The 16,355-nt window shown below is 32.9% G+C and overlaps 1 protein-coding gene across 2 annotated transcripts in view; it reads left to right on the top strand.

Annotated features, from left to right (window-relative positions):
- LOC136026549 (unconventional myosin-XV-like) overlaps nucleotides 1-16,355 on the top strand; it is a 365,167-nt gene that overhangs the window by 305,470 nt on the left and 43,342 nt on the right. The window lies entirely within an intron of this gene.

The following is a 16,355-nucleotide window of genomic DNA, read 5'->3' on the forward strand; positions in this document are numbered from 1 at the left end:
TCAACGGTTTGCTGAATATTGATCACATAGTCACTGAAGTTGTATCGCTTAAGAGATTGATTGAGTGAAATTTGGAATGTGGGACAACAATTTTGTGAAAAATGTTTGGTTGTGGGTCGCAAGGTGAAGGATATCAAACGTGGTAGCAATGAGGATCGAAACTTCCCCAGGTTCTCAGTGACTGTAGGATATAAAAGAGGTATCATTTACTTATTTTCTAAGTTAGCTAGCTGGCTAGCTAACTTCGAATAATGCTTTAATTTCAGTATTTATCAGAATAATACTTCAATTTCAGTATTTAGAAAATGAACTTGCTTGCTAAAAATATTTCGAGCAAGCGCAACGTTGCAGGTGATTTAAGTGATGATGAAATACCTAAATTAATTGCTTGGAAAATGAAAAAATCCCCCTCTACTTACGAGTCTTCTCGCCTTACATCTCAAACGTCATTCCAAAAAAATTGGGCTGCCCTTAGCTCCACCCTCAGAGAAAGAACCCTTCGTCGCCGTGCAGCCATAACTGAATCTGATACAGACTGGGGACTTCTAACTTCTGGAAATGAGTCAGACGATGGTAAAGCTGCCAATTTCCGAGAAGAAGAAGAGACTATGGAAGTGATTGTTAGAATTGATCCTGAAAAGATATATGGTAATGATATCAAAGAACAATGCATGTTGAGTAAATATAAGACTGAGGGGATAGATATAAATACAGGTACATACATGAACAATTTTTTTTATGATGGGGAAATCTCAACGGTTTCAACTCAGCTTGGAGTAAGCTCCAGGTCAAATACCCTGAACGAACCGAGCATTACAGGTGCCGCGGGCGAAAATCTAGAAAATAATTATTTGCATGCTATAAAGCGAGTTTCGTTTGACAATACATCTTTGCTTGATATAAATTCAGAAGGAATTCAATACAATGATGATATCTTGCTTTTAAATCATAATATTGCTTCAAAATGTGAAAAAGTTCCTGAAAAGCCTGCTGCCAACGAAAACACTTCTTTGATAGATAAGGACTACAGCGGTGGACAAAGGGACAGTGGTTTTCACAGCATATCAGATACAATGTCTTTTGGAATGGAATATGCACTAAGAACTAAGAATAGAGTGCAGTGTCATAGTGACGGAGTTTACAGACAATTTGTGACAAGTGATGAAGTAATTGACACCGATTTTTATGACGATTTTTACTACCAAAAAGAGAGTGTCAACAAAAAAGCAAGTGGGTCATCTGATAATGATAACTTCTCAAGGGCTATCGATAGCTATTTTGATGATATTGATTCAGAGAATGAGACGGACCATACTTATGAAGCCATAGGAACTAAGCGTGATTTCGATGAAAATGATTTAATTGAATTATGCAGACTAGCCGTGGAAATTCTATCCTGTTCTGATATGAAGAGTCATAAGGAATATACCCTTTTATCAGGGTCATTAAGGGGAAAAGATTGTCACTGGGATAATTGTCATAGAATTAATGAAGGTCTGTCTCAGTTTTCAGGGGCAAGTGTAGAATCTTCCCAAGCGACTTCTAAAACTTCGAATGCAAGTGATACTGAAAGCGAAATTTACAGTTCTTCGGTGAGAAATATTGTTTCGATTTCTGAAGGTGATAAAAGTATTGCAAGCAGTAGCAGATCAGACTCATCGAGCAATTTGTCTTCTTCCGTTTTAGAACTAGACACTAACTGGTCTTTGCAAAAAGAGGGCCATTCATATAATTCGTTGCCTAACTTTGATAACAAAGATCTACACAATTTAAACTCCGACCAATCAATAGTACTTCCGTCTGTTAGCTCTTTTCAAAGCTTGACGTTTACAGAGATACTCGGTACGTCAAGAGGAAGTGCTGATCTGCTGAAATTAGAAGAGACAAGCAGCAACTGTTCCTCCACTGATGATGGCCTATACAACATTCCAAATAATATGCCCTGTGATATTAGCCAAAAGAGTATGAAACGGAAACGTCGCGTTGTTTTTAATGACCAGATTTCATTATTTGAAATAGAAACGGAGCACAAATCTGGCAACGGGTTTAAAAAGAAGGAGATGAAAAAAGTAGAACTTCCCGTCATTGAAGATATGAGATGGAGCGATCTAAGCGATGAAACGAAAACTGAGAGCGAATGTGAAACCCAAAGTTGTGACAGCTCATGTTCATGTAATTCAAGTTTAGTCGAATTTCAAACCACGTCTGTTTTAATGAGAATAATAAATTCTATAACACGATGCCAATGGATAGGTGGAAATGTTTACGACAGGCTAAATGTACGTGACAGCATTCAGTCACGGAAAACTAGAAGGAAAAGACTGAATAGTTATGACAGTGGTATTAGTCGCTCGTCTTCTGAAAGTTCTTTGGACAAAATAGGGATAGATTGGAATGGGAGCGCTGACTCCAATATTGATATTGACAGAACTTTGACTATTCTTGAAGAAAAGGCAAAGCTGTGTGAAGAGAAATTGTTTAAACAGCTTGCCAAAAGTTTCAGTGAGAAAGCTGTCAATAACCAAACAGTAACAGTAGAAACACAAAGAGAAACAAAATATCAAAAGCCATATAGTAGAACAGTAAAACCAGAAGAATGGATAGAATGCAGTGAAGAGGATTTATATGATACTATAATGGAGCCTCGAGTAAGTAATTGGGCTACGGTTATTGAAGGGGTGTTATGGGACATTTTTTAATCTGAGGTTTACGCCTCCTCCCTCAAGTTAAAGTTAGATTGGTCATATCAATATCTACAGAAATATACATATATAAATATATATAATATATATATATATATAAACCTTAAAAAATTGTCTCACTTTAGGTGTAAAATATATTTCCTGTACAAGCCACTGGTCTTTAGTTATAGTAAAAAAGAAAATGTAAAAATCTTTTCATTGTTCTTCTCTGCTATAAGATTTATACTGTGAAAATAGCAGCTTTTTGTTTCTGCCTCCAACTTACAAGTCAGTTGCATTTTTTTAATTTGTTTTATTTTTTATTATTTAACTTCATGTACATTAATTAGAATATTCTTTTGTAAGAGGTATTCCAAATGACCTAACAAAAAGAGATTCAATAAACGTTCCTTCTCATTCTAATAGAGAGAAAAAAAGTTTTTTTTTTCCAGAGAAAGTAATAGACTGGCTGAGTCTACAAAAAGTTCATAATATTTACAGCAGTCATTTACAATCAAAAGAGGTTTTATGTGACATTTGGTTTGATTTGGAGATTTATGACCCATTTCCTCAAGTTGAATAAGCAATATTGACTACGATTTAAAGTTGACCAATTGGTTATATTAATTGTTCAGTTCCATTCTCTTCCGTTTAATTTTTTATTAAGATATTTGGAGACCTTTAGGTTTTTTCTAATGCTTTTCCTCCTCTTCTCAGACGAGGCGAGGAGACGCAACTTTTAATCAAAAGATTATTTTCTGTAGTGTTTTAAATGCCTAAAAATCTTTCTTTTTTTATAAACTAGATTTTTAATAATCAAGGACATATATAAGATTTTATTGATGGTGATATTTTTGTCGGAGGGGGGTGGGGTCACAAAAAAACTTTATAAAAGGCAGCGAAAGTTTGTTTATTTGCATTTTTGATGCTTTTCTTCTTAGTCGCACACAAATTTAGGGGCGAAAGAGCTATTGGTAAGTATGCATATATTTTTTGGGTGAGGGGGCAAAGATTTTTGCCATAGAGGTGCAGCCAGATTCCCTGGCATAATTTTAAAAACGACCTGAATTTAAATTAAAAAAAAACAAGTTTTTTCAGCTGAAAGTAAGGAGAAATATTAAACTTGAAATGAACAGTAATTATTACGTATATGAGGGGGGTTGCTCCTCCTCAACACCTCGCTCTTTACGCTAAAGTTTGAATTCTGTCCCAATTCTCTAAGAACGACTCCTGAAACACTATGCTTGAAAGGGGGGTTAAAAATATAAATCTCAATTCCTTTAACATAAAATATATATATATATATATATATATATATATATATATATATATATATATATATATATATATATATATATATATATATATATATATATACATATATATATATATATATATATATATATATATATATATATATATATATATATATATATATATATATATATATATATATATATATATATCATGAAAAGAGAAATCACCAATGCAACAGCACAAAAAAAAAAAAAAAAAAAAAAAAAAGAGACAGAAGGAGAAAAGGAAGACTGTTTTCCTAAATTAGTGATTAATATAGACCAGCACTTGAATGAGTTCTTAACCCTACTTATCCATACAATTACATAGATCAAACAGCATAGCCATACACAATCAACCATAAAGAATAATCCATGGACAGGCAGTCATGTCGTCAATAAGTATAAGTCGTCATTTACCAAACAATAGAAAAAATAATATAGACAAATAATTCAGAGGCTATAACCCAACACAAGGGCTCATCAGGAGAATACACTGGCCTATATAGGGTTTCGCCACTTTAAATTCTCTACCCAGCACAGTGTTGTGGCTACCACAGAATATCCATGGCATCCCCGTGTCAGGTATCACCCCCAAAATACATGCCTATGAAAGAAAAAAAAAACGGCAAATGTAAAACAACCAAGTAAAACCAAAACAAACTTATCCTGTTAATATATCCCTCTTTTTAGCAACAATAGGTAAACTAAATATTATAAATTTTACCAAATCACAAATATTAACACATTTCAAAAAACCTGAATGAACTAAACAATTATAGAATTCATCTTTACCATGTGGCTAATTTTTAAAAAAATTCGCTCAATTAGAAACACAATTCAAAATAAATGGCGCTGCGACAACAATTCTCGAACCTCCGAAATTAGTTGAAAATTTCTTTAAGTATTTCTAGATAATTCTTTTGATATTTATTTAAAAGTTCGTTATAATGAAAACTAAATTTTTTAAATTGCCAAGTTAATTTATTTGCAGAAAAACCTCTTGATATCAATTTTTGGCTTAAGATTTTACATCTATTTTAAAATCAATATAATTACTACAAATCCTTGCATAACGAAGTAACTGTGAGAAAAACGCTGAATATGTGATATTTGAGTGTATATTACTTTCAGGGAATGGGAAACTAATCACTTCAAAATCAAAATCATCCGTTTTATTATACATTTTAAAACTTAATTTATTATTATCACAAATATTAATATTTAAATCTAAGAAATGATCTTCATGACCAGCGCCATGACTAGGCTCAAGAATAAGCTCTGATGGATATATATTTTTTGAAATATCAATGAAATCCTTACAATTTAAGACCAAAATATCATCTAAATATCTTTTATTATTTGACAAAACATATTTTAAATTAATTGGATTATTCTTATCCATCATATATTTATATTCTAGTTGACTTAAAAACAAGTCAGCTATAAATGGGCTGGCATTCCCCCCCCCATGGGAATTCCCACAATTTGCTTGTACAAATCACCCCCAAATCTTATATAAGTATTGTATAAAACAAATTCTAATAACTCAAAAATCATATCCAAGCTGTAACATCTCAAGTTAACTGTAGTATTAAAGCAATTTATCCATATAGTTTTTTTTATTATAAGTGTCTATTTTTAAGAACCTTTTACTAGATAAGAGGAAAGATTTCTTGATAACAGTTTTTAAATTATCAAACACTACATTAAGTGATAAATTAGTATACATTGTCGCAAAATCGAAAGACTCAATTCTTTTAGCTGAAACCATTGTTAAAGAATCTATCACCTGCAGTGAATTATTAACACTCCAATATGGATTAAAATTCGAAATTTTTTTAATACCAGAACAATAGGTTTTAAGTTTATTTACAATTTCCTTTAAAATTAAAGAGAGGTCAGTAGCAGCAATGCGGGTTGGACATTTAGCTGCTCCAGCAATAAACCGTGGTTTAGGGGGTTCTTATGAAATTTTACAGTCCAATATAGGAAAGGGAACTTTTTATTATTGTCATTTATTTTAATATTAAAATTTTTTAAAAGTATTTCTTCAGTCTTTTCAATTAAATTCTCATCCTCTATATTTACCTTTTCGTAAACATTAGTTGTGCATAATATATATATATATATATATATATATATATATATATATATATATATATATATATATATATATATATATATATATATATATATATATATATATATATATATATATATATATATATATATATATATATATATATATATATATATATATATATATATATATATATATATATATATATATTAGTTGTGCATATATATATATATATATTAGTTATATATATATATATATATATATATATATATATTAGTTGTGCATATATATATATATATATATATATATATATATATATATATATATATATATATATATATATATGTATATATATGTTTATTATATAAATAATATATAAATGTTATTTATATCTAAAACAACAATTTTTGTCCGTATACGACTTGTCATAGGCATTTTTCGTACTTTTATTTATAGTTAGTTACATTTTTAAATGTTCTCTTGTATTTGGCTCTATATATAATTTCTATGTCTTTTTCAATTTTTACCCTTATTACTCCCAACCTGGCTTGTCTTTAGATATTACAGTATATAAATTATTTAAAAAAAAGCTTTTCGAGAAAGAAGTTTTTCAAAGGAAAGTAAAGAGCCGTATTTAAACTTATACCTGAAATAAATTGTTATAAAAATTCAAACTTAAAGGACCAGAAGTTTCTATTAAAGAATAAATGAAACCCAAAACGAGCAGAAATTAAAATAAACCATCACAGAAAACATAACGATAACAGCGACAAATATAGATAGATAAATAAATCTTACAACAAGTAAAAATCAAATTGAATATTCAGGTCAAACTTAAACGAGCGAAAATTACTACCAACAGAAGTTTGGCTACATTCCCCCTTCCCCTAACCATAAAAATCCAAAGCCTATTGTGTCATTTGCGTTTTATTGAAAACTGTAATGAACTGTAAAAAAAACTTTTAAATGCACTTTTGTTTTCCAAAACAGCAGCAACAAATAAAAAATAAATCAACATATAAAAAAACCTCATATATAAATAAATCACATATAAAAAATACTTCACTATAATAATTAAGATGATTGAAAGAATTAATGAGCATAAGCAGAATATTTAAAATATAATTATTCGAATTCCTAGAATCTCAGCAATTTAATATTTTATTTCACTGATTTTTTTTGTAAATATAAAAGAAAATTCTTATAATGTAATTCGTTTTTTATACCGTTTTTTACATTCTCTTTTCTACCTTCTTCCTACTGAAGAAGTTCTTATTATTCCTTTACTGGATTAATTTAAAAAAAAAACAAGTTTTTTTCGGCTGAAAGTAAGGGGCCACATTAAAACTTAAAACGAACGGAAATTATTAAATATATGAGGAGGTTCGCCCGCTCCTCAACACCTCTTTTCCCCCCTAAAGTTTGACTTTTTTCTAATTGTTTAAAAGTGACTCCTGAAATACAAGGACCATTTAATTAGCATAGTAACCTTCTTACAAACTCGAAAAACACTTTAACGTAAAGAGCAAGGTACTGAGGAGGGGGGAAACCACTATTATACGTAATAATTTCTGTTCGTTTCAAATTTTAATGCTGCTCCATACTTTCAGTCGAAAAAAACTTGTTCTTTTTATTTAATTTCTGATCAGCTTTTAAATAATGCTGGAAATCCGGCGCCCCCTTTATGGAAGATTCTCTTCCCCCGTGAACAATTCTTCCCTGGAAAGAACATCCCTCGCAACCTTCTCCCCCAGCGTCCCCACCAGAAAAAATACCCCCCCCCCAAAAAAAAAAAACAAAAACATCTGTATATTTCCTAATTGCGACTCGTCCTCAAAGACATAGTTATTAAATTTTTCGACTATGCTGAACAAAAGGGCTACCTCAAAATTTTGATCTGGTGGCTTTCTGAAAATATGAGCGTTGGAGGTGGCCCTCCAATTTTATTGAGAAAATTCGCACGATTTTCGAAAAAATGTAGAACCACCCCCTAAAAGTCATATAATTTTAATAAAAATTACACCATCAGATTCAGCGTGTCAGAAAACTCCACCGTATTGTTTTCAAGCTACTATCTGCAAAAATGTTGAATTTTATATTTTTTGCCAAAAGAAAGATCATAGATCCCGTCTTTTTTTTAGGGGAGATCGTATCGACTCAGTGGTCCGAGAATATCACGAGAGGGCTCATTTGAATGGAAATAAGAAGTTTTAGTGCCCTTTTTGAGTGACCCAAAAGATTAGAGGGCAACTAAGATATCCATTGTGTTGATCATAATTGAAAGGCCCAATAACTATGCCTTTGGATATAATATTACCCCCTCCCCCTCCCCCAAACACACACAGCCCCAGGGGAAAGGTCTTCAAATTATAAGATTTGCCCACTGTTTACGTATAGTATTTGTTATTGGGAAGCATGAATACATTTTAGGATGGGAGACGTTTTAGTACTTTTTAAAAGTACTAAAACGCTTTACCGTAAAGAGTGAGGTGTTTAGGAGGAGGCAACCCCTTCATGTACGTAATAATTTCTGTTCGTTTTAAGTCATAATGTTGCACCTTACTTTCATTCGATTTTTTTTTTATTTAATAAACAGTTCGTGGTAACGAACTGGAAGTAAGGAGCGACCCGGCTCAATAGTAACCGAAACTCTAAAACACGGAATTGTGATACCAATAGCTACATCAAAAGAATCGAATTTTAATACTGATTTCAAACATTTAAGTTTCATCAAGTTTAGCCTTACCCATCAAAAGTTAAGAGCCTGAGAAAATAAACAAATATAAAAGTAGGTTGATTTATTGAACACGGGTGTAAAATTAGAAAGCCAAATAAGTATCCTACTCAGTGGCAGTTCTGGTCTATATTGCGGCCGGGGCAAAATCTCGATTATTCCCTCCCCCTTGCCTGTCTCCCAAAATTTTCTCACCAAATCCAAAAAAAATCAATTATTAACACAATTCTGCCGAACTAGTTTATTCCAATAAAATTTATATGGTTGTAACCGTTTGATTAGTTATTTGAAATTTTGTGCCCTTAAAATTTCTGCGCCCTGGGCAATTTCCCCCTCTGTTTCTCTCTTAAAACCTCATCTGAACCTACTATTACAATTTTAATTTTAATATATCTTTTAATATTGTAGTTTTAATAGTTTCGGCATTACTGTTACGATTTAATTACCTAATTTTACGAATTTCAATATATTCGGGTAGTCTTAAGAATTCTGAGATAATTAAGTTTTAGTGGATGATGCCTTCAAGTGTTTCGAGACATAAATAATGACGTAATTGACGGATGACTGACACCTCTATTACGTTTATAACAGACTGCAACATTGCAGGCTATGATAATTCAGGTCAATAAATTTTGTGTGCACGTATAAGCCGTACCAACCCATTCTCTGTTTTTATTGTTATCAGTTTTGTGATGCAGCACTAGATGACCAAGCTGTGCTTGTGAAGGGAATTATAGACACAGAGACGATATTCAGTGCAGCTTCCCTTTGGAAATATATACCCCCCATCCTTCAATTTGCAAAAGAAAAATTTTATAGAATTCCTTTTTTTAAAACAAAGATTCAATGGGGGAAGGTTATTTCCAAACTCTAGAAGTAAATTTTCCCTTCCATTTGGCATCCCTGGCAATTTTTAGTTGATTCAAGGTATCTGCCACACTGATGCCATGAATTTTTCAGATTTTCTGGACAAACAATGGCCAATGGATTGTCAAACAATGGCCAATTTGACAGATTGTCAAACAATGGCCAATGGATAAGTTAATAATTATAACTTAAAACTTTTAAATGAAGACGCTATGTAAATGTGGGGAATATATCACTATATAACGTTACACAATATGGGGTAATACTTTGACGTGTCATGTATCTTTATATAGGGCTGCCTGTGATTTTCGTTTAACTTCGTGACCTGCTGATATTAGTTCTATTTATTAATATAAATTGGTGAACCTACAAACTAATCAATTTAATAAAAAAAAAATCATAAATAATATTTAAGTAAATCAAGTATATTAAAAGTTTAGTACAACAAATTCAATCTTACAGAGTCAAAATCCATTCAAAATTACGAACAAATGAAATGCGGGATACCCAGGGCTATTAGAATAGAGCTTGGTAAAAATTATGAGATTGGACATCCTGTTCTGGGCATGGGGATTGTGGGAAGTGAGTGGGGGGTATGTACTGCAGCATTAGTCGTAAATGTGGCTGAGAAAAGCAATTGTATACGACATTTACCTTTGCCCACCCAAAAACTTGTTTGTACTATACTGTTATACTGTGGTCCGTAGCTGCTCATTGCTGACAATATTGCAAGCAAGCAAAGCCGTATCTAAGGGGGAGACTACCGGTTTTGACCCCCCCCCCACATTTTTGTCCGACTAAAGTTTTTTGCGTGAAAATGCCTTTGAAAATCTATTGGCTTGACCTGAGCCACACTACTGTGTGGCACGGACTTGACGTTAAAGTCATAGAAAAAATACATACGATCTATGGATCTTGTCGAGAGGGCGCCAACATCCGCCACTTGGTGTACATCTCGGAACACCAAGTATGCCACATTGCTCCGCCACGCTTGGAACACTTCCGCCATGCTTGGTATGCATCGCCTGGTGTGCGTGATTTCTAAAAAAAAAGGTCCTCCTTAGAATCTTTTTTTTTTTGCTATCGAAAATGAAGACTGTAGTGTAACTTGTGCATCTGATAGCGCTGGCCGAGGGAGTGGAAAGATGGGACCTTTGACTTTTTATTTGACCCCCCCCCCCTAGATTTTGAAAAATAGCTCTTTTGGGGTGCTTCATTTAAAATACCTTTTTTGGGTTTGTCAGTGAAAGATACGACATATTTACTCGCGATAGATCTTGAAAATGCATTCCCTCCCCCCCCCCCTAAAAAGTTCGGTGAATTGACACCACTGCGTGCATAAGCCTTTTAGATAGTACAATTAGACGAAACATGTATTTTTCTTACCACTGCCGTCTAGGCACCAGGGACTGAATCTAGCTTTTTGGGGGGGGGGGCAAAAGACGGAAATCCTGGAGGGAATCTGACGCTCTTTTCAAATTGTTCCTCTCAGGCGAAGTGAATAATCTTGTTTAGGTTCAACTTTCCTTTACTAGCCGAAACAGATAAGGAAGGCGACACAGAGATTGCTTAACAAATTAAACATGGATATTATCCGTTACTTAGCGCGTGACAAATTGCGGCACTATTAAAAAATTCCTTTTTTCGCTCTAGTACTTTTGCACCATACAATTTTATTGATTTAAATGCAAATTTTTGAAGGCTTTTGTAATTTTGGATCGCTTATTTAGATTTTTGCGGATTATGAATTAATTACTTTTGTTTTTTCTCAAAACCGTGATGGAAGAAAAATTAAGATGAAATTCGGAGAAGCCAGCTGTTAACTATTGTCATTTTGTAATATTCTTTTATTGTATAGATCCTTTTAAGCTTTGTTTTATAATATTTTTTTTTCATGAATGAATTTTTAGGAGTCGCTTTTAAAATGCAACTGTTGGTTGTCCTCATTCTAAACTGTATTAAATTAGAATATTCATAATAACTATTATGAATTTCCTAGGCAGCATTGCTGCCTAGGATGTCAAACATTTCCTCAAACAAATGTCAAATGTCAACAAATGTCAAACATTTCCTAGGCAGCATTGCTTTTCCATTTGCAAATAAAGCAAAATAATTTGTAGAAAAAGAGGAATAATATTCCAAATACGACAGCGGATTTTTTTTTTTTTTTTTTTAATAATTATAAAGGCCTGAATATTTTGGCTTCAGGTCCAGAAGCCTTTATCAAAGGAAAAAATTATACTAAATTAAACAGATCATATGAGAAAAGGAAAAAACAAAGTTATAACACAAAGAAAGAAAAAAAGCCCACGTATTAATAAACTGCCTTATGAAAAATATTCATCAATGTGAATACCAACAAGTGAAACCAATTCAGGAAAGACTATTTTTTTCTATTTCTTGTATTTTGTATTTTCGTTTCTTGAATTTGTTTTTTTTCCCGTTGATGTTCCGAACGTGAAGCGTGAATGTTCGGACCTTTATTATTAGGAGTTTTTTCCATTGTCTTGTTTGTAATATTATACCGTTTTCTTTTTTTTATAATAACTAGTCACGGCAAGTGTTCATAGTCAAATTTTCAATTTAAATACAAGGTTTGTTGATGACAAATCAAGTTAAAATACAGTAGGTTTGGTTAGGTTGGGTTAGATTAGCTTAGGTTTTTAAACCATTTTTGATATTTAGAACCAAATTTCACCTAACCTACTCTAATCTAACTTAAACTAACGTAATGTAACCTAACTTCAACTTTTACCTCCATAGCTTCCATTTTCATAAGATTGAAAGAGCTGACTCACGAAACTAATTGAATCCAAACTGAGAAAAACACATTTTGAGCATTCACCGGTGAATATTGAACATTAAAGAGATTTTGGACATTCACAGTTATATATATATATATATATATATATATATATATATATATATATATATATATATATATATATAAATAAGTTGTCTGTGTGTGTGTGTGTGTCGAGTGACGTCATGTTTGTGTGTCGACTGATTGACGAAGTTTGTTGATTGACGAAATTACACACCGGGACATCGGGGCACAAATGACGACCGGGACACCGGGACATCTATATATATAAAAATAAGTTGCCTGTGTGTCGAGTGACGTCATGTTTGTGTGTCGACTGACGTCATGTTTGTTGATTGACGAAATTACACACCGGGACATCGGGACACAAATGACGACCGGGACACCGGGACATAGGGAATATAAATGACGACCAGGACACTCAAAGAGAAAGCGACCGGGACACAAGGAATGTTCGATTAGCAATCACCATCAACAAAGCACCGGGACACAAATGACGACCGGGACACAGGGAATATAAATGACGACCAGGACACTCAAAGAGAAATTACAGACCGGGACACAGGAACACAAATGACGACCGGGACAAAAATGACGACTGGGACACCGGGACACAGGGAAAATGACGACCGCGACACTCAAAGAGAAATTACAGACTGGGGCACCGGGACACAAATGACGACTGGGACACAGGGAAACAACAACAACGGGGACGCCGGGGGGCACAGGGGGATATATAAATGACGACAGGGACACAGGGAATGTTCGATTAGCAATCCCCATCAACAAAGCTCAAGGGCAATCATTAGAATAATGAGGAATAGATCTGAATACAGATTGTTTGTCCCATGGACAATTATATGTTGCATGTTCAAGAGTCGGTAAACCTGGCAATCTATTTATATGCACAGACAATGGGACAGCCAAGAATGTTGTACATTCGCAAGTTTTACGTAATTAAAAAAAAAATATATATATATATATATATATATATATATATATATATATATATATATATATATATATATATATATATATATATGTGTGTATATATATATATATATATATATATATATATATATATATATATATATATATATATATATATATATATATATATATATATATATATATATATATCTATATTCACAGGTGGGACACAGGGACACAACTAAAATGGCGCGTAACTAATATGGCGCGTAACGACTTGCGCGTGCGCAAGTCGTATATATATGTATATATATATATATATATATATATATATATATATATATATATATATATATATATATATATATATATATATATATATATATATATATCTATATATATAAAAATAAGTTGTCTGTCTGTGGATGTGTGGATGGATGTGTGGATGGATGTGTCAGGTGACGTCACCTGAAAAAACTGGATTAGGTGACGTCAAAACTGAAAAAACTAAAAAAAGGCAAAAACTACAAAAAAAACTAAAAACTAATAAAAAAAATAAAAAAGCTAAAAAACTAAAAAAACTATAAAGGTAAAAACCAATAAAAAACTAAAAAAAAAACTGAAAAAACTAAAAAAAGGCAAAAACTACAAAAAAAAACTAAAAACTAATAAAAAAAGTAAAAAAGCTAAAAAACTAAAAAAACTAAAAAAACTAAAAAAAGGTAAAAAACTAAAAAAAATAAAAAATAAAAAAAAACTAAAAAAAAGGAAAAAACTGAAAAATAAGCTAAAATAAAGGTAAAAACCAATAAAAAACTAAAAAAAAAAAGGAAAAAACTAATAAATGACGACACTCAAAGAGAAAGCGACCAGGACAAAAAACTAAAAAAAAAGGCAAAAACTACAAAAAAACTAAAAACTAATAAAAAAAATAAAAAAGCTAAAAAACTAAAAAAACTAAAAAAAGGTAAAAAACTAAAAAAACTAAAAACTAAAAAAAAACTAAAAAAGGTAAAAACTAAAAGAACTAAAAAAGAAAAAAATAAATGACGACACTCAAAGAGAAAGCGACCAGGACAAAAGGAATGTTCGATTAGCAATCAACAAAGCACCGGGACACAGGGAGTATAAATGACGACCAGGACACAAGTAAAAAAAAAAATTAACAAAACTAAAAAGAAGGTAAAAACTACAAAAAAACTAAAAAGAAAAAAAAACTAAAAACTAATAAAAAAACTAAAAAATCTAAAAATCTAAATAAACTAAAAAAGAAAAAAAAAGGAAAAAAATAAAGGAGAAAAACAAAACTAAAAAACGAATGTATATACAGACCGGTACACCGGGATACAAATGACGACCGGGACACAGGGAATATAAATAACGACCGGGACACAGGGACACAACTACAACGGGGACACCGGGGGAAACAGGGGGATATAAATGACGACCGGGACAAAAAAACTAAAAAGAAATAAAAACTAAAAACTAATAAAAAAAACTAAAAAATCTAAAAATCTAAATAAGCTAAAAAAGAAAAAAAAAGGAAAAAAATAAAGGAGAAAAACAAAACTAAAAAACGAATGTATATACAGACCGGGACACCGGGATACAAATGATGACCGGGACCCGGGACACAGGGAATATAAATGACGACCGGGACACAGGGACACAACTACAACGGGGACACCGGGGGAAACAGGGGGATAACCTGACAATCTATTTATATGCAAAGACAATGGGACAGCAAAGAATGTTGTATATTCGCAAGTTTTACGTAGTTAAAACCATATATATATATATATATCTATATTCACAGGTGGGACATAGGGACACAACTACAATGGCGCGTAACTATTATGGCGCGTAACGACTTACGCGCGCGGGGGGGCTTGGGGGGGGCGCGAAGCGCCCCCACCAACTAGGTGTTGGGGTGGCGCGAAGCGCCACCCCAACAGCTAGTATATATATATATGCTTTTAACTACGTAAAAAAAGTGCGAATATACAACATTCTTCGCTGTCCCATTGTCTGTGCATATAAATAGATTGTCAGGTTTACTGACTCTTGAACATGTAACATATAATTGTCCATGGGAAAAACAATCCGTATTCAGATCTATACCTCATTATTCTAATGATGTGTCCCTGTGTCCCGGTCGTCATTTATATTCCCTGTGTCCCTGTCGTCATTCGTGTCCTGGTGTCCCAGTTTGTAATTTCTCTTTGAGTGTCCCGGTCGTCATTTATATTCCCTGTGTCCCGGTGTCCCGGTCTGTAATTTCTATTCGAACAATCCCTGTGTCCCGGTCGTCATTTGTATATCCCGCCTGTGCCCCCGGCGTCCCCGTTGTAGTTGTGTCCCTGTGTCCTGGTCATCATTTATATTCCCTGTGTCCTGGTCCTGATTTGTGTCCGGGTGTCCCAGTATGTAATTTCTCTTTGAGGTTCCCGGTCGTCATTTATATTCCCTGTTTCCCGGTCGTCATTTGTGTCCCGGTGTCCCGGTATGTAATTTCATCAGTTGACAAACATGACGTCAGTCGACAAACAACTTCATGACGCATACAGCTCAATCCTTATAATGACGTCAGTCAACAAACATGACGTCAGTCGACACACAAACATGACGTCACCCCACACACACACACACACACAGACAACTTATTTTTATATATATAGATGACTGACCCACACGCATTTCCTTGGGTGCAGTTTGATGGTGCCTTGCTTTTACTTACAATTATATGATTCGATCGAGCCAAAAGTACCCCCCAAAAACCGATCCTTGATCTGCCATTGCTTCGGTTTCTTAACCACCTCCTATCGTGGTGCTTTGTTCTTGAGTGAGAAAGCTGAAAACAGCTAAGAACTCATGTAAACTATTTTCATTTAAAGAAAGGTTCAACCTTGTTTTAAAAAAAGAAATCCTTCCTACCATATTT

The sequence above is a fragment of the Artemia franciscana genome, chromosome 4, assembly GCF_032884065.1.
Source record: "Artemia franciscana chromosome 4, ASM3288406v1, whole genome shotgun sequence".
In the NCBI taxonomy this organism is placed as follows: Eukaryota; Metazoa; Arthropoda; class Branchiopoda; order Anostraca; family Artemiidae; genus Artemia; species Artemia franciscana.